Source organism: Palaemon carinicauda, chromosome 12 (genome assembly GCF_036898095.1).
Source record: "Palaemon carinicauda isolate YSFRI2023 chromosome 12, ASM3689809v2, whole genome shotgun sequence".
Lineage (NCBI taxonomy): Eukaryota > Metazoa > Arthropoda > Malacostraca > Decapoda > Palaemonidae > Palaemon > Palaemon carinicauda.
Genome location: NC_090736.1, coordinates 5,998,005 through 6,016,489, shown reverse-complemented (window position 1 = coordinate 6,016,489; position 18,485 = coordinate 5,998,005). Strand labels below are relative to the sequence as shown.

The following is an 18,485-nucleotide window of genomic DNA, read 5'->3' as shown; positions in this document are numbered from 1 at the left end:
ATTCATTTGTATTTATTTCTGATGTTAGGGCTTATAATTTGTTCTCTAAATTCCATTACACACTTTTAAAAATGAATGCATATGTGTATTCATGGACTTAGAGAATGTAGCAAGTGAATTTCCTTCATTTCTTAAATGAAAAATTCTTTTAGAATAAGAGCATCATTAGTTCATAAGCTCACTCCAAGGGTGAATTAAACTCTTAAACTGAGGTACTACTGTATGTGTATATGTATATACATACATGTATAACAATTATTATCATCTTGCTTGAAATCAAACTTTCAGTAATGCTTCTTTCAAAAAACTTAAGTATATGAGGCATATCAAGTACCAAGTATATGAGGCATATCAAGTACCCTCTACAATAAGGTTGCATTTTCTACCAGTTGAATTATCTCTTTGACACATTTACTCGGGTGATTTTAAAGATACATTAGCTTTTGTTGTTTAGTTTTGTACTCATGAGTATGTCATATATTTGGTATTCTGAATTATCTCTTTGACACATTTACTCGGGTGATTTTAAAGATACATTAGCTTTTGTTGTTTAGTTTTGTACTCATGAGTATGTCATATATTTGGTATTGTGAATTATCCAGACTCATCTTCAATAGAAAGGCCTAACATGTACAATATGAGCACAAGATTAATTATCTTTTTTTCCATTTGTTGAGCTGCATAAGGAAACATCGCCAGTGATGAAAATTTCAATTCTTTACTGGCAGAAATTTAAGCTTACTATTGTACAATGAGAGCTTATATTATCCAAACCACCTTTAGGGTCTGATTTGTATGCCAGATTATGAAATGAGTATCTTGTGAAAGGTTCTTAGATTGAGAGAATACTTTGACAGATGAGCATATTTTTTTAACTAACGAATGTTGTGTATGTTATGACATAACAGAGGAGCAGCACGAAACTCCACTAGTGCTTCAGGACCCGCTTTCTACAAGTGAGTGAGATATTTTTAGTGACAAGCTACGATTGAAACACACATGCTGATGTGCATCTTCTAACTTAAAGTTATAGCTTACCTTAGGCGTAATGAAATTAAGCTCACAGCACCGAGTAGTTTATAAGTTCATGCATTTAACTGAAGCGGTATCTTAGTCTGACTGCTTTTCTGAAAAAAGCATGTGACAGGTTTTGAGCATGTTCTACTCTTGTGCGTAATTACATACTTTTCTTCTCTCTCTTATAAAGAACTGTGTAGTTGTCTCCTGCTGCCACCCACACCAGTTTGCTTTTGTAATTATCATTTCCAACTTTTCATTCCTCACATTTAGCATAATACAGGATTTCAAGTATACCATTGTATCAAAATGCACAATCCATTGCATCAGAAGATATTACATAACACTACCCCTGTAAAATATTCTTGATAATTTCATGCACTGTATTGACACTTAAATTACTTAAAATTTGTAACATATCCTTCAGCAAGAATGCCTCAGAATAAGTTTTTTTTTTTCATTGGTACAGTAGTCATTTTATGCCACAAGTTTGTACAGAACCAATAATTTTTTAGGAATATTTATCTTAAAGTATCCAGCACTTAGAAAATAAGCTTTGTTAAAAAAAAAAAGTTGTACACCATAGATTTTTCAGTACAGTATGATTGAATAGGATTCAGTTTCCTATAAAGGAAAATTGTTGTAATGCATGATCTTGTCAGTTGTTAATATTGTACTGTAAATTAAAATAAGAAAATTTTCCAGAAGATGAGTGACATTGAGATGATTTAATCAAGACCTTGATCAGCGTTTGAATGTGATATTGAACGTATGTTATCGTCATTAGCGTGGTCTCAGAGATTGAGCCTATTGCTGGCAGCTGAAAGACTTTCAAAAATGGAATTTTTGATGATAGATTTTTTATTATTATACTTACCTGATGTTCATATTGCTTCTCTAGAAGCTCAGTTTTATTGACATTTGCCCCTAAAACTAAAAAAGAATCCTGTTTTCTCCTTTCAGTAGACATGCCTCTAGTAAAGACATGAGACAATCTAGTTATTAATGTTAATAACTGGTGGGTTAGGCAAACTATAGGGTCTTTAAATCAAAACTATTGCCTGTCCTTTTGACACCACAAGTCATTGGGGAGGAAGGTGGGCATGTAATGTATAAGAACATAAGGTGAGTATAGAAATAAAAAAAGGGATTTTGACGAAGGAAAAATTTATTTATGGGGAGAGACCTGTGACGCCCGGTGAAAAATCCTTCTATCTACCTTTTCTGATATAAATCTTCCAAATATACCAGAGAAAAATAAAAGCATGGAATGCAGAGGTTACTACCCTCGCGCGAGCACCTCGTGAGTGTTGTGTCTACATCGGGGGCGTGTGAAAACCACTATTCACAGGCTGTCTTCCAATTAGATAACTCCTTCATCAAAGGGAAGGGCCGTAACAAAGACCCCAGAAACCACACTTGCACCACTCCACTGCCACCTACACAAACACCCTCCAGGTCATCCTTCTGCAAGAACACATGGCTTGGCAAGGAAAGGGTGGGTCTGTACAAAAATAACCGGGAAGGGTTTCACCGGGCGTCACAGGTCTCTCCCCAGAAATAGATTTTTCCTTCGTCAAAATCCCTTTTCTGGGTCGACCTGTGACGGCCGGTGAAAATGTACCAGAGAATGCCTTCCAAGCCCAATAAAGTAATAACATAATGAGGAGAATACAATCACCATGTACAACAATAATATAATATAATAATATAAGAAACGTCCAATTACCAACTAGCCAAATGACATAGGGAACGTAAGTCTAAATAACTAAGACGACAAGGAATCAACTGAGTGTCGAATCGCAAAAGGCATCAAACCTTACATGTCTAAGCATATCTAAACATTAAAGGAACGGTAACTACAATAACAGTTAAACCATAGGAATTAAACATGGCAAATATCATAGGGCTAACGAACTACCCAGGAGAGTGGCGACGTGGTGTGAGTGGCGAGTAGGAGGGAGAAGAGAAGAGATGGAAGAAAGGAAGAAGTAGAGATTACTGGGGAGGGAAAGGCTCCCCGCTGCCATCGTCGGGTATTTAAGGGCCTGTAAGATCTTTAGATATTGGCGTTTGACAACCATAGGGGATTTCCAACCCGTATATATTTTAAAAATCATCAAAGTCCCTGTTCTGGAAGTGATTGATGGAGGTATCTACTGTCCGTATATCATGAGCTTGGGGAAATTATTCCGGATTAGTATGTTTAAAGAAGTAGAGGATTTGTTGCCTGATACCGTGAATGGAAATAGTACCTCCTTGTTCCCTGATAACCAAGGGGCCAGACGAGCAGGTGGCAGTTCTAGCTAAAAGGGCCTTGAGAGTAGTGACTGGACACAGAGAAAAAATCCTGGGGAAGAAGAATAATCTTCCGAGGGGAGCACCTATTTGCGGATCCTCATCTTTTAGCTAGGAAAGCATTGTCTGGAGAAAGTAGTACTTCGGCTGAAGGGAGGAAATCTATGTTTTCCGGGTTTGTGAGAGAGCTAGTTCTGATATTCCATCACCTGAGGCCAAAGCCGTTAGAAATAAGGTCTTCCTAAGAAGAGTGATAAAAGAGCAGGATTCATTGCCCGTGTCCGGCGCAAGTTTTTAGGACACCGTTCAGAGACCAGAGTCCTTTTGTGGCCGAACCGAAGGTCAAATCCTAGCACATGTTTTTGGAATAGATGAGAAATAGGAATCAGCTAGGTTAATGCTAAACCCAATAAGGAAGATCTTCTTCCAAGCTGACTTGATGATGGTTAAAGTGCTAACTGTTAGGCCTTTGCCAAATAGGAACCTCAAAAAAGAGATGGCTATATTCGGAGACATACGAGTATGGTCTGAACTCTTAGGGAATCTGCTAGTTGTTAACGGCCGAATCATATTGGCGAATTGTCGAGTCCCTTTTGTCTGATTCGATGAAGAGATTGTTTTCCGATTCAATGTCCGCGTCTCTACAAGCTGCAAACTTCCTGCAGTCCACAAAGTTAGAGTTTTGGCTATCCTTGAGTAATCTGACACAGTGAGTTTGGATTACTTGAGTCAGTTTGGGGAACGGGATCCGGAAGGGACGGAGTTTCAACTCGAGGAGGAGAGGAAACCAACTGTTCTTGGCCAGTGAGGTGGTACTAAAGCCACTGCCCCCCGGAAGGGGCGTAGTTTGTGTTCTCATTAGAAGATTCACTGGGGGAAATAGGTAAACCTTCTTCTAATGGTTCCTGAGTATCCACCGGAATGAAATTATGTCTAGAGACCATTCTGACTCCAGTGGTTTCGTCCTGGCTAGTGAGTCCGCTCTCACATTCTGGACTCCCGCTAGGTGAGTTACTGACAGGAACCAGTTCTTTTCTGTTGGCCAGGCGAAGATGGTGACCAGGATCCGATTCAGGTTGGGTGACTTGGATCCTCCCCCGTTGACGCCGTGTACTACGTCTGTTCTGTTTGACACTACTTTGATGTGGGTCGACCTCGGAGGAGAGAGTCTCTTCAGGGTCAAGAACACTGCCATGGCTTCGAGAACATTTGATATGGGACTGTTTCATGGCGGGTGACCAAGAGCCCTGAAACATCCGATGTTCGGAGTAATCCCCCCCATCCACTTCGAGGCGCGGCTGCATGGAATGTCACTTGTGGAGGTGGGAATTGTAGAGGAACCGATTTGGAGAGGTTCGTCGGTTCGGACCATGGGAGTAGTCTCATTTTCAAGACAGAGGGGATCTTCGAGACCTTGTCCCTTAAAGGTACTGTAGCTCTCTTTCTCCAAACTTGATTGATGTCTTTGAGTTTGGATTTTAATAGGAGACCTGTTATTGGAGTGAATTGGGGAAGACCGATGATACTTTCTAAGGTTCTTCTGGGCACCTGTTTGTGTTTGAGAAAATTCTTGATCTTGGAGGCTATTCCTCTTACCTTTTTGGAAGGGAGAGACAATGTGTGCTTCGAAAGGTCGCACTGAATGTCTAACCAATCTAAGTGGCCTGATGGTTGCAGGCGAAACTTTTGGAGATTGACCCGAAATCACAGGTTGTCGAGAAATCGAAGTACTTCCTTCGTAGCTCTGTTGCCTTCTATGGCCGACCGGGCCCAAATGAGCCAACCATCCAGATAAGCAATGATTTGTATCTCTTGATTCCTGAGTTGTTCTAACACTGTCTCTCCCAGTTTCGTGAATATCCTGGGATCAATGTTGAGGCTGAAGAGCCTGTTTTGAACGCAAAGGCTTTCCTGCCTAGGCGGAAACCCAGATAAGAAGAGAAGTTTCGAGCTACAGTATAGGCACATGATAATAGTCGTCGGTAGGATCGACAGAGGTGGTGACGGCCCCACGGGGAAGTAAGGTCCATACCTGAGAGATAGACAACATCCGGAACTTGTCGCAGAGAATGTAAGAGTTTAGCTTCGACAAGTCCCGGTCCACTCTCAATGCCGACAAGCCTTTCTTCGGAATTGTGAAAAGTCGGCCTTGGAACTTCGGTGATTGCTCCCGTTTGATTGCTTTCTTCTTGAGTAACTCTGTGGTGTACTCTTTCAGGATGGGAGTGGATTTCTGGGAGAAGGTCACTGGTGGAGGAGGAGGGCCTTGTGGCCATTTCCACTTCAAACCTTTAGAGATTATGCTATGAGCCCACGGACCGAAGGTCCAATGGTCTTGAAAGTGGTAAAGTCTCTCCCCTACCGGGACTACCTCGTTGTGAGGGAGTGAACCTAGGGGGATCCGGATGCATAGTCGACGAATCAGAGGAAGACTGTGATGTCGAGTGGGTAACTGACTATCAATGGCAGTGACCCCGGTTCGTTTTGTAGAGGGCAACTCTCTGCTTCTTCTTGAAGAAAGCTTGCTTTTGGTCTTCGACCTTTTTTCTGGCAGTGAGGCCCTGCCTTTCCTGCAATTTTGGGTTGCTCTCGTATCATCTTGTAGAACCTTGTTCACCTCTTCCTGAGGGAAGAGGGTTTTACCTCATCAGGAGGAATTATCAGCCGGCTCGATTCCTGTCTGATAGAGGCCTCAGACAGAACGTATTTCCCACAACTAACCCAATCAGACCACCAAACGTGTAGGTCGAATTGGAAGGGCAGAGATTGGTTCTTCCTGAATATCCGAAACAAAGTCTCAGTGGGATAAATCGAGGCTAGGGTCTCCCCGAGGTGGGGTCCGGCTCTTTAAGAGCCGGTATGGCCGAACCTTCTTTGTCAGTTTGAATAGTAAGACCTGTCCATTTATCCATAATAGGCAAGGCAACAATGAGAGCATCTGTAGATATGGCGTATTCCCCATTGTGTGGGGTGAGCTTGGAATTATCGTAACCCCCCAGACCGACAACATCCTGGTCCAGACAGATCGGGCCTGCCCTTTAGGAAATAATACCGTTACCTTCGGTACCTTGTCTAACCTAACCAAGGCATGCTCTTTCAATCGAACGAATCCGTTGAATGGGAATTCTAGTACCTGAGAGTAAATTCTAGGTCCCCCAGAGGGCGGACGTCTATGCCATCCAGAGTTATGGTACCATCTATATATGGAACATGTAAGGCAAATATCTATGCGTTGTTTTTATCGAAGGAGGTTACTTCGATACGCCTGGGGCTGTAGGGGGAGTCATCCGAGTTCCTGAACAGATCCGACTCACCACCATATCTTTAAGCTCCGTTATAGCCCCTTGGCTTTCCCTAGAATGTGTTGCTTTTAGCAGTCACGGTTTTATGCAAGGTAACATGAACATCAGGATCCTTTGAGGGTCCTAGGTCGGTGACGCAGGTAATTGCAAAGCTGAAGGCTCAAAACTCATCCCCACCTACCTGCCCGTCCATGGGGTCGACGTCCAACCTTAGAGAGGACACTCCGTGGAGACAGGGACTTCTAGATGGAGCATTCCTTCCAAACCTTGATACCCAAGGGCGGAGAGCCTCTCTTGCAGGCCGGAGAGATTCATCATCATCCTGAAAGAAGTGAGGGGATTAGTGATGAAGGAGAAGACCGTTCTCCTCAATAAGCAATGCATACATTAATCCGGATCAAATTAAATCATCGCCAAAGGATACCAAAAGGAAACATATTAGAACCAACTTACATCATGGGTCCGGAGTAGCGAGGACAGCTCGTAGCAGAACGTGCATGACTCCGTGAACCATACCATGTAGGCGGACCTTCTGTAAAAGAAAGGTGTACATAAGTCTGGATGTTCCTTGAAACTTTGGTTAGTGATCCTATTCACAGGCTGGAATCAACCGTATAACTAATAAAATGCCTATATTTATGCATATATTTAATTCTAACTATGTATAAATATGGATAAATATCCATACAACATCATGTTCAAATAGAAATAAATTTCCACTCAGTACTTGGAACCGAACGCTAGCCCCTTCTAATGAAAAGCCAGGTCGAAACCAACCATGCCATGAGAGGCTATCTACTGTTCCTTGAGACTCTGGTCAGTGAACAGATGAATCAATAGAATACTAATATCCAGTAACCACATAACATGTAAATATAAACCTCATCGGTAAAATAATGTTAACCCCGGTTCTGAACGTCTGAGTCAGGGGTGGCCAACCTATGGCGCATGCGCCAACAGTGGCGCATTTCATGATTACAAGTGTCGCACTATACCCCAAGATAGTAAATTGAATGACTTTTCTTTAAAATTGCTAATTATGTTCATATATTTTCATTAGGACTTTCAAGAATAGCTAATGAATATTACCAAAGCAAATTCAAAGTGTCATTAAAGTAAGTACAGTTTACTTTGTATTCATGTTAAATCCTTTCCTTTACGGCTAAAACCAAAGATTGGCCACCCGTGGTCTGAGTGATCTCTGTTGCCACCGGATCCGGTGAGAAAGGTCCGTCACAGTGAAAACGTGAACATCAGAGGAAATCTAATATTAACCTCAATGCTGAACGCCTGTACGATATCCGGTTAAGCCGGAGATTCGATGAAAAGGATCGTAATAACGATATTGTGATTATTCATGAAAAAGGGTTCATACCCTGGTTCTGATCGTCTGATTGATCAAAATGTTAACTCCGGTTCTGATCGACGGAATGATCTCTGTTTGTACCGGAGAACCAGTAACAAAGGTCCGTCATCGTGAAATCGTGACCCTCAGCGGTACGATAACATTCCTCAATACTGAATGTCTGTGTTATATCCAGTGAAGCCGGAGATTCGATGAAAAAAGGGACCGTAACAATGTAATTATGATCAATCATGACAAAGGTTCGTGTGCAAAAGGCCGCAGCCGGAGTCTGAGTGCCGGATTTGACCCTTGCACTCCAAATATCTGACTAGTTCTCACCCAATGAGTATCCATTATAGCGGAGTATAACTCAAGGCGGTGCTAAGGGTGTCGGCATAAAGCGACCCCAATTAAGATTATTTCTCATATCTTTGAACCTTTCCTTGCATTCCTATTGCTGCCTCCCACGTACTGATGGAGGTGGATCGCCAGTAAAGTAAAGAAATGGGTTACTTATAGTTTTTGAAATAAAGATAATATTCAAGACTCCCCTGTAGTCGAGATTATTGGTAACACACCATTTAAAAATACATTTTTAAATACAGGACTCCAGATAAAGTAGTTTTCCTAAATGATGTCTTCTTCATTAAGGGGTCGGTTGCCTGATACCCCCTCTCCAATGCCTTATCTCAAAGGCATCCTCTTCTACTAAACCTCTTCTCTCAATATCATCCTTCACCTTATATCGCTATCTATTCTCTGCCTCCTTCTCAATCTTACCCCTCCCCCAACAGGTTCTTCCCAACTCCTCACTCCCTCCACACCATCCATCCTCTGCACACGCCCATATCATCTCAGTTGTGACACTCATATCACCTCTGAAATCTTCACTACACCTGCCATTCTCCATATTTCATCATTATCCAATCTTTCAAGCAGTGATAACCCCATAATCCATTGCACTCCATCCATAATCCACCTCAGCATTCTTATCTCTGTTCTCTCAAGCTTTGCTTCCTCTTTTTGTATTAAAGCCCATGTTTCTGATCCGCATTATATACAGTATTAACACTGCTCTTATTACTGTGCTATATACAGTATCTTGACCTTTATTTTGATTGGCATTTTCATATTACATACCACTCCCACTACCTCCCATCACTTCCCTCAGGCCCCTTTTATCGTATTCTCAGCTTAAGCCTCACATCCTCCCTCCTGCCTTATAGTAGATCCCAAGTATCTAAATTTTTCCACCTGTTTTATAACCGATCTTCTACTTTCACGTAAAGCTATCCTGTCTCTACCTTCCTTACTGCTCACTATAACTGTAGTCTTATCCACATTTACCTTCAAGCCGCCATTCTTCAAAGTTTCCTGCCACTCTACAACTCTTCTCTGGTAGTGTTCTTCATTTTCAGCAGTAATCACCAAACCATCTGCATATAGCATCTCCCACAACTCTCCATTTCTGATCTCTTCACTTACCAGATCCATGACCAGCACAAATAAAAACAGGTTTAATGATGACCCTTGGTGCAATCTAACTCTAATTTAAAGGTTTCTGTTTCCAAAACTGTTATTTCTTTTGTCTTTGTTCTTTTGTACATCACCTCAACTATTCAAATCGACTTCTCTAAGACTTACCTCTTCAAGCACCAAAACATAATTTATCTTGGGATTCTAATCATAAGCCTTCTCTAGATAACCAATGAAAAGAAGAGCTTCTGGTTTCCCTCTAGCTTTTTTTCCTGTAGATGCCTTACTCTAAAGATGTCATCCACCGTCCCTCTCCCCCTCATGAATCCATACTACAGTTTCCCAATCTTTTCAATCTCTCTCAATCTCTGATTTAGTACCCTCTCAAAATATTTCGAACCATGCTCTATTAGTTTAATTCCCCTGTGGTTACTACATTACATGACATCACCTTTCTGCACACCATTAGACTCTCCTCCCAGTCTTTAGGCATTTTCTGGTGTAAATACCCAAAAAGGAACTGTCGCTATCATCATTCCCAAATTATAGAAGTTAACAACTTTCGAAGCTCATCACTATCAAAACTTGAGGAGTTAAGTGATGTATTGGAGTTTAATGCTGATGTGTCATTATCATCATTATCCCTACTACAATCAACTGGCATAGCCTCGGGATTATCATCTGAACTAATAGGAAGTTTCATTTTGTACTTTGAACTTTCAATTTAGTCGGAAACCATAGAGACTACTTTCCCATAAGAGAAACAGTGAGGCCTTCACCCTCATAACAACAGTTATCTAAATCGCAGCACTGTTCCTGACACAAGACATAAACAGAATGCAGATTATGATCATTCAGAAACAATTCCCTAGAACAATCTGTGTTGTAGTTACCAACAAATTTCAAAGGCATCTCTGAAAGAACTAAAAAACCTAAATTTGAGCAATTTTGATTTAGGGGCTTGTTGACAAGCTGGCATCAATGCAGAGACTAAAAACAATGACATTATGGCTTGCCTAAGCCATCGGTTACTGTCGTTAACTGCTAAATTACCGTTTTATTTTACTAAAGACCTAAGTCTATTGAAAGGAAAGAAATGGGAAATGTTTGAGTTTTAGGACTAAATGTCAATAAAACTGAGCTTTCAGAGGGAAACTAAAACATCAGGAGACGTTAATAGAAATCATGAACTCGCACAGTATGTGTAAAGTACCAAGATAAAAAATCTAACACAGTATAAAGGGGAATGAGGTTTTTAATTGTTATACAGCTTGCTTCATTATATACTACATTATGATAATTTATGAACCAGAAAACTTTAAAATCATTATTCTAGAAATTAGAAATTATCTTTATGGAGATGACCTCTACTAATTATTATATATCACCCAATTTTTGCCTTTCCCAAAAAATGTGATCTTGGCATTTTAAGCTAAATGGGTGGAATTTTTTTAATAAAAGTAATTATTTCTATACTCACCTGATGTTCATGCATTTTAGGCCAAATATGTGGAATTTGGGTTTCAAAATTATTTCTGTACAATACTCACCTGATGTTCATAGTACTGTACAAATTTTGAAAGAGATTGCAAAATTTATAGAGGAGAATATGATAGAGATCTTAGATGCCCTATCCAGGGTTTGCCAGCAGTTTATAGCATGAATTATGAATGCTCTGTTACAGGACTGGTCGAATCTGGATCTGCACGCTTTTCCTCCATACTCCATGATTTAAGCTGTGATAAGCTTCTGTACACTTTTCCTCCATACTCTATGATTTAAGCTGTGATAAGCTTCTGTATGCTTTTCCTGCCTACTCCATGATTTAAGCTGTGATAAGCTTCTGTACGCTTTTCCTCCATACTCTATGATTTAAGCTGTGATAAGCTTCTGTACGCTTTTCCTCCATACTCTATGATTTAAGCTGTGATAAGCTTCTGTATGCTTTTCCTCCATAGTCTATGATTTAAGCTGTGATAAGCTTCTGTATGCTTTTCCTGCCTACTCCATGATTTAAGCTGTGATAAGCTTCTGTACATTTTTCCTCCATACTCCATGATTTAAGCTGTGATAAGCTTCTGTATGCTTTTCCTTCATACTCCATGATTTAAGCTGTGATAAGCTTCTGTACACTTTTCCTCCATACTCTATGATTTAAGTTGTGATAAGCTTCTGTATGCTTTTCCTGCCTACTCCATGATTTAAGCTGTGATAAGCTTCTGTACACTTTTCCTCCATACTCTATGATTTAAGCTGTGATAAGCTTCTGTACGCTTTTCCTCCATACTCTATGATTTAAGCTGTGATAAGCTTCTGTACACTTTTCCTCCATAGTCTATGATTTAAGCTGTGATAAGCTTCTGTATGCTTTTCCTACCTACTCCATGATTTAAGCTGTGATAAGCTTCTGTACACTTTTCCTCCATACTCCATGATTTAAGCTGTGATAAGCTTCTGTGTGCTTTTCCTGCCTACTCCATGATTTAAGCTGTGATAAGCTTCTGTACACTTTTCCTCCATACTCCATGATTTAAGCTGTGATAAGCTTCTGTATGCTTTTCCTGCCTACTCCATGATTTAAGCTGTGATAAGCTTCTGTACGCTTTTCCTCCATACTCCATGATTTAAGCTGTGATAAGCTTCTGTACGCTTTTCCTCCATACTCTATGATTTAAGCTGTGATAAGCTTCTGTACACTTTTCCTCCATACTCCATGATTTAAGCTGTGATAAGCTTCTGTATGCTTTTCCTGCCTACTCCATGATTTAAGCTGTGATAAGCTTCTGTACACTTTTCCTCCATACTCTATGATTTAAGTTGTGATAAGCTTCTGTACACTTTTCCTCCATACTCCACGATTTAAGCTGTGATAAGCTTCTGTATGCTTTTCCTGCCTACTCCATGATTTAAGCTGTGATAAGCTTCTGTATGCTTTTCTTCCATACTCCATGATTTAAGCTGTGATAAGCTTCTGTACGCTTTTCCTCCATACTCTATGATTTAAGCTGTGATAAGCTTCTGTACGCTTTTCCTCCATACTCTATGATTTAAGCTGTGATAAGCTTCTGTACACTTTTCCTCCATACTCTATGATTTAAGCTGTGATAAGCTTCTGTATGCTTTTCCTGCCTACTCCATGATTTAAGCTGTGATAAGCTTCTGTATGCTTTTCTTCCATACTCCATGATTTAAGCTGTGATAAGCTTCTGTATGCTTTTCCTGCCTACTCCATGATTTAAGCTGTGATAAGCTTCTGTATGCTTTTCTTCCATACTCCATGATTTAAGCTGTGATAAGCTTCTGTACACTTTTCCTCCATACTCCATGATTTAAGCTGTGATAAGCTTCTGTATGCTTTTCTTCCATACTCCATGATTTAAGCTGTGATAAGCTTCTGTACACCTTTCCTCCATACTCTATGATTTAAGCTGTGATAAGCTTCTGTACACTTTTCCTCCATACTCCATGATTTAAGCTGTGATAAGCTTCTGTATGCTTTTCCTACCTACTCCATGATTTAAGCTGTGATAAGCTTCTGTATGCTTTTCTTCCATACTCCATGATTTAGGCTGTGATAAGCTTCTGTACACTTTTCCTCCATACTCTATGATTTAAGCTGTGATAAGCTTCTGTACACTTTTCCTCCATACTCCATGATTTAAGCTGTGATAAGCTTCTGTATGCTTTTCCTGCCTACTCCATGATTTAAGCTGTGATAAGCTTCTGTACACTTTTCCTCCATACTCCATGATTTAAGGTGTGATAAGCTTCTGTACGCTTTTCCTCCATACTCCATGATTTAAGCTGTGATAAGCTTCTGTACGCTTTTCCTCCATACTCCATGACTTAAGCTGTGATAAGCTTCTGTACGCTTTTCCTCGATACTCCATGATTTAAGCTGTGATAACCTTCTGTATGCTTTTCCTCCATACTCCATGATTTAAGCTGTGATAAGCTTCTGTACGCTTTTCCTCCATACTCCATGACTTAAGCTGTGATAAGCTTCTGTACGCTTTTCCTCCATACTCCATGACTTAAGCTGTGATAAGCTTCTGTACGCTTTTCCTCCATACTCTATGATTTAAGCTGTGATAAGCTTCTGTACACTTTTCCTCCATAGTCTATGATTTAAGCTGTGATAAGCTTCTGTATGCTTTTCCTACCTACTCCATGATTTAAGCTGTGATAAGCTTCTGTACACTTTTCCTCCATACTCCATGATTTAAGCTGTGATAAGCTTCTGTGTGCTTTTCCTGCCTACTCCATGATTTAAGCTGTGATAAGCTTCTGTACACTTTTCCTCCATACTCCATGATTTAAGCTGTGATAAGCTTCTGTATGCTTTTCCTGCCTACTCCATGATTTAAGCTGTGATAAGCTTCTGTACGCTTTTCCTCCATACTCCATGATTTAAGCTGTGATAAGCTTCTGTACGCTTTTCCTCCATACTCTATGATTTAAGCTGTGATAAGCTTCTGTACACTTTTCCTCCATACTCCATGATTTAAGCTGTGATAAGCTTCTGTATGCTTTTCCTGCCTACTCCATGATTTAAGCTGTGATAAGCTTCTGTACACTTTTCCTCCATACTCTATGATTTAAGTTGTGATAAGCTTCTGTACACTTTTCCTCCATACTCCACGATTTAAGCTGTGATAAGCTTCTGTATGCTTTTCCTGCCTACTCCATGATTTAAGCTGTGATAAGCTTCTGTATGCTTTTCTTCCATACTCCATGATTTAAGCTGTGATAAGCTTCTGTACGCTTTTCCTCCATACTCTATGATTTAAGCTGTGATAAGCTTCTGTACACTTTTCCTCCATACTCTATGATTTAAGCTGTGATAAGCTTCTGTATGCTTTTCCTGCCTACTCCATGATTTAAGCTGTGATAAGCTTCTGTATGCTTTTCTTCCATACTCCATGATTTAAGCTGTGATAAGCTTCTGTATGCTTTTCCTGCCTACTCCATGATTTAAGCTGTGATAAGCTTCTGTATGCTTTTCTTCCATACTCCATGATTTAAGCTGTGATAAGCTTCTGTACACTTTTCCTCCATACTCCATGATTTAAGCTGTGATAAGCTTCTGTATGCTTTTCTTCCATAGTCCATGATTTAAGCTGTGATAAGCTTCTGTACACCTTTCCTCCATACTCTATGATTTAAGCTGTGATAAGCTTCTGTACACTTTTCCTCCATACTCCATGATTTAAGCTGTGATAAGCTTCTGTATGCTTTTCCTGCCTACTCCATGATTTAAGCTGTGATAAGCTTCTGTATGCTTTTCTTCCATACTCCATGATTTAGGCTGTGATAAGCTTCTGTACACTTTTCCTCCATACTCTATGATTTAAGCTGTGATAAGCTTCTGTACACTTTTCCTCCATACTCCATGATTTAAGCTGTGATAAGCTTCTGTATGCTTTTCCTGCCTACTCCATGATTTAAGCTGTGATAAGCTTCTGTACACTTTTCCTCCATACTCCATGATTTAAGGTGTGATAAGCTTCTGTACGCTTTTCCTCCATACTCCATGATTTAAGCTGTGATAAGCTTCTGTACGCTTTTCCTCCATACTCCATGACTTAAGCTGTGATAAGCTTCTGTACGCTTTTCCTCGATACTCCATGATTTAAGCTGTGATAAGCTTCTGTATGCTTTTCCTCCATACTCCATGATTTAAGCTGTGATAAGCTTCTGTACGCTTTTCCTCCATACTCCATGACTTAAGCTGTGATAAGCTTCTGTACGCTTTTCCTCCATACTCCATGACTTAAGCTGTGATAAGCTTCTGTACGCTTTTCCTTCATACTCCATGACTTAAGCTGTGATAAGCTTCTGTACGCTTTTCCTCCATACTCCATGACTTAAGCTGTGATAAGCTTCTGTACGCTTTTCCTCCATACTCCATGATTTAAGCTGTGATAAGCTTCTGTACACTTTTCCTCCATACTCCATGATTTAAGCTGTGATAAGCTTCTGTACACTTTTCCTCCATACTCCATGATTTAAGCTGTGATAAGCTTCTGTACACTTTTCCTCCATACTCCATGATTTAAGCTGTGATAAGCTTCTGTACGCTTTTCTTCCATACTTCATGATTTAAGCTGTGATAAGCTTCTGTACGCTTTTCCTCCATACTCTATTATTTAAGCTGTGATAAGCTTCTGTACACTTTTCCTCCATACTCCACGATTTAAGCTGTGATAAGCTTCTGTATGCTTTTCTTCCATACTCCATGATTTAAGCTGTGATAAGCTTCTGTACGCTTTTCCTCCATACTCTATGATTTAAGCTGTGATAAGCTTCTGTACACTTTTCCTCCATACTCCACGATTTAAGCTGTGATAAGCTTCTGTACACTTTTCCTCCATACTCCATGATTTAAGCTGTGATAAGCTTCTGTACGCTTTTCCTCCATACTCTACGATTTAAGCTGTGATAAGCTTCTGTACGCTTTTCTTCCATACTCCATGATTTAAGCTGTGATGAGCTTCTGTACACTTTTCTTCCATACTCCATGATTTAAGCTGTGATAAGCTTCTGTATGCTTTTCCTGCCTACTCCATGATTTAAGCTGTGATAAGCTTCTGTACACTTTTCCTCCATACTCCATGATTTAAGCTGTGATAAGCTTCTGTACGCTTTTCCTCCATACTCTATGATTTAAGCTGTGATAAGCTTCTGTACACTTTTCCTCCATACTCCATGATTTAAGCTGTGATAAGCTTCTGTACACTTTTCCTCCATACTCTATGATTTAAGCTGTGATAAGCTTCTGCATGCTTTTCCTGCCTACTCCATGATTTAAGCTGTGATAAGCTTCTGTACGCTTTTCCTCCATACTCCATGATTTAAGCTGTGATAAGCTTCTGTACACTTTTCCTCCATACTCCATGATTTAAGCTGTGATAAGCTTCTGTACGCTTTTCCTCCATACTCTATGATTTCAGCTGTGATAAGCTTCTGTACGCTTTTCTTCCATACTCCATGATTTAAGCTGTAATAAGCTTCTGTACACTTTTCTTCCATACTCTATGATTTAAGCTGTGATAAGCTTCTGTACGCTTTTCCTCCATACTCTATGATTTAAGCTGTGATAAGCTTCTGTACACTTTTCCTCCATACTCCATGATTTAAGCTGTGATAAGCTTCTGTACACTTTTCCTCCATACTCTATGATTTAAGCTGTGATAAGCTTCTGCATGCTTTTCCTGCCTACTCCATGATTTAAGCTGTGATAAGCTTCTGTACACTTTTCCTTCATACTCCACGATTTAAGCTGTGATAAGCTTCTGTACACTTTTCCTCCATACTCCATGATTTAAGCTGTGATAAGCTTCTGTACGCTTTTCCTCCATACTCTATGATTTAAGCTGTGATAAGCTTCCGTACGCTTTTCCTCCATACTCCATGATTTAAGCTGTGATAAGCTTCTGTACACTTTTCTTCCATACTCTATGATTTAAGCTGTGATAAACTTCTGTATGCTTTTCCTGCCTACTCCATGATTTAAGCTGTGATAAGCTTCTGTACACTTTTCCTCCATACTCCATGATTTAAGCTGTGATAAGCTTCTGTACGCTTTTCCTCCATACTCTATGATTTAAGCTGTGATAAGCTTCTGTACACTTTTCCTCCATACTCCATGATTTAAGCTGTGATAAGGTTCTGTACACTTTTCCTCCATACTCTATGATTTAAGCTGTGATAAGCTTCTGCATGCTTTTCCTGCCTACTCCATGATTTAAGCTGTGATAAGCTTCTGTACGCTTTTCCTCCATACTCCATGATTTAAGCTGTGATAAGCTTCTGCACATTTTTTTCCATACTCCATGATTTAAGCTGTGATAAGCTTCTGTATGCTTTTCCTGCCTACTCCATGATTTAAGCTGTGATAAGCTTCTGTATGCTTTTCTTCCATACTCCATGATTTAAGCTGTGATAAGCTTCTGTACACTTTTCCTCCATACTCTATGATTTAAGCTGTGATAAGCTTCTGTACACTTTTCCTCCATACTCTATGATTTAAGCTGTGATAAGCTTCTGCATGCTTTTCCTGCCTACTCCATGATTTAAGCTGTGATAAGCTTCTGTACGCTTTTCCTCCATACTCTATGATTTAAGCTGTGATAAGCTTCTGCATGCTTTTCCTGCCTACTCCATGATTTAAGCTTTGATAAGCTTCAGTACGCTTTTCCTCCATACTCTATGATTTAAGCTGTGATAAACTTCTGTACACTTTTCCTCCATACTCCATGATTTAAGCTGTGATAAGCTTCTGTATGCTTTTCCTGCCTACTCCATGATTTAAACTGTGATAAGCTTCTGTATGCTTTTCTTCCATACTCCATGATTTAAGCTGTGATAAGCTTCTGCATAATTTTTTCCCTACTCCATGATTTAAGCTGTGATAAGCTTCTGTATGCTTTTCCTGCCTACTCCATGATTTAAGCTGCGATAAGCTTCTGTACACTTTTCCTCCATACTCCATGATTTAAGCTGTGATAAGCTTATGTATGCTTTTCCTGCCTACTCCATGATTTGAACTGTGATAAGCTTCTGTATGCTTTTCCTCCATACTTCATGATTTAAGCTGTGATAAGCTTCTGCACAATTTTTTTCCCTACTCCATGATTCAAGCTGTGATAAGCTTCTGTATGCTTTTCCTGCCTACTCCATGATTTAAGCTGTGATAAGCTTCTGTACACTTTTCCTCCATACTCCATGATTTAAGCTGTGATAAGCTTCTGTACATTTTTCCTCCATACTCCATGATTTAAGCTGTGATAAGCTTCTGTACACTTTTCCTCCATACTCCATGATTTAAGCTGTGATAAGCTTCTGTATGCTTTTCTTCCATACTCCATGATTTAAGCTGTGATAAGCTTCTGTACACTTTTCCTCCATACTCCAAGATTTAAGCTGTGATAAGCTTCTGTACGCTTTTCCTGTATACTTCAAGATTTAAGTTGTGATAGCTTCTGTACGCTTTTCCTCCATACTCCATGATTTAATATCTGATAAACAAGTTTAGGGTATCTTTG

At 39.9% G+C, this 18,485-nt stretch overlaps 1 protein-coding gene across 1 annotated transcript in view; it reads left to right on the top strand.

Moving 5' to 3' along the window:
• LOC137650469 (serine-rich adhesin for platelets-like) overlaps window positions 1-18,485 on the top strand; it is a 140,438-nt gene that overhangs the window by 75,856 nt on the left and 46,097 nt on the right. The window lies entirely within an intron of this gene.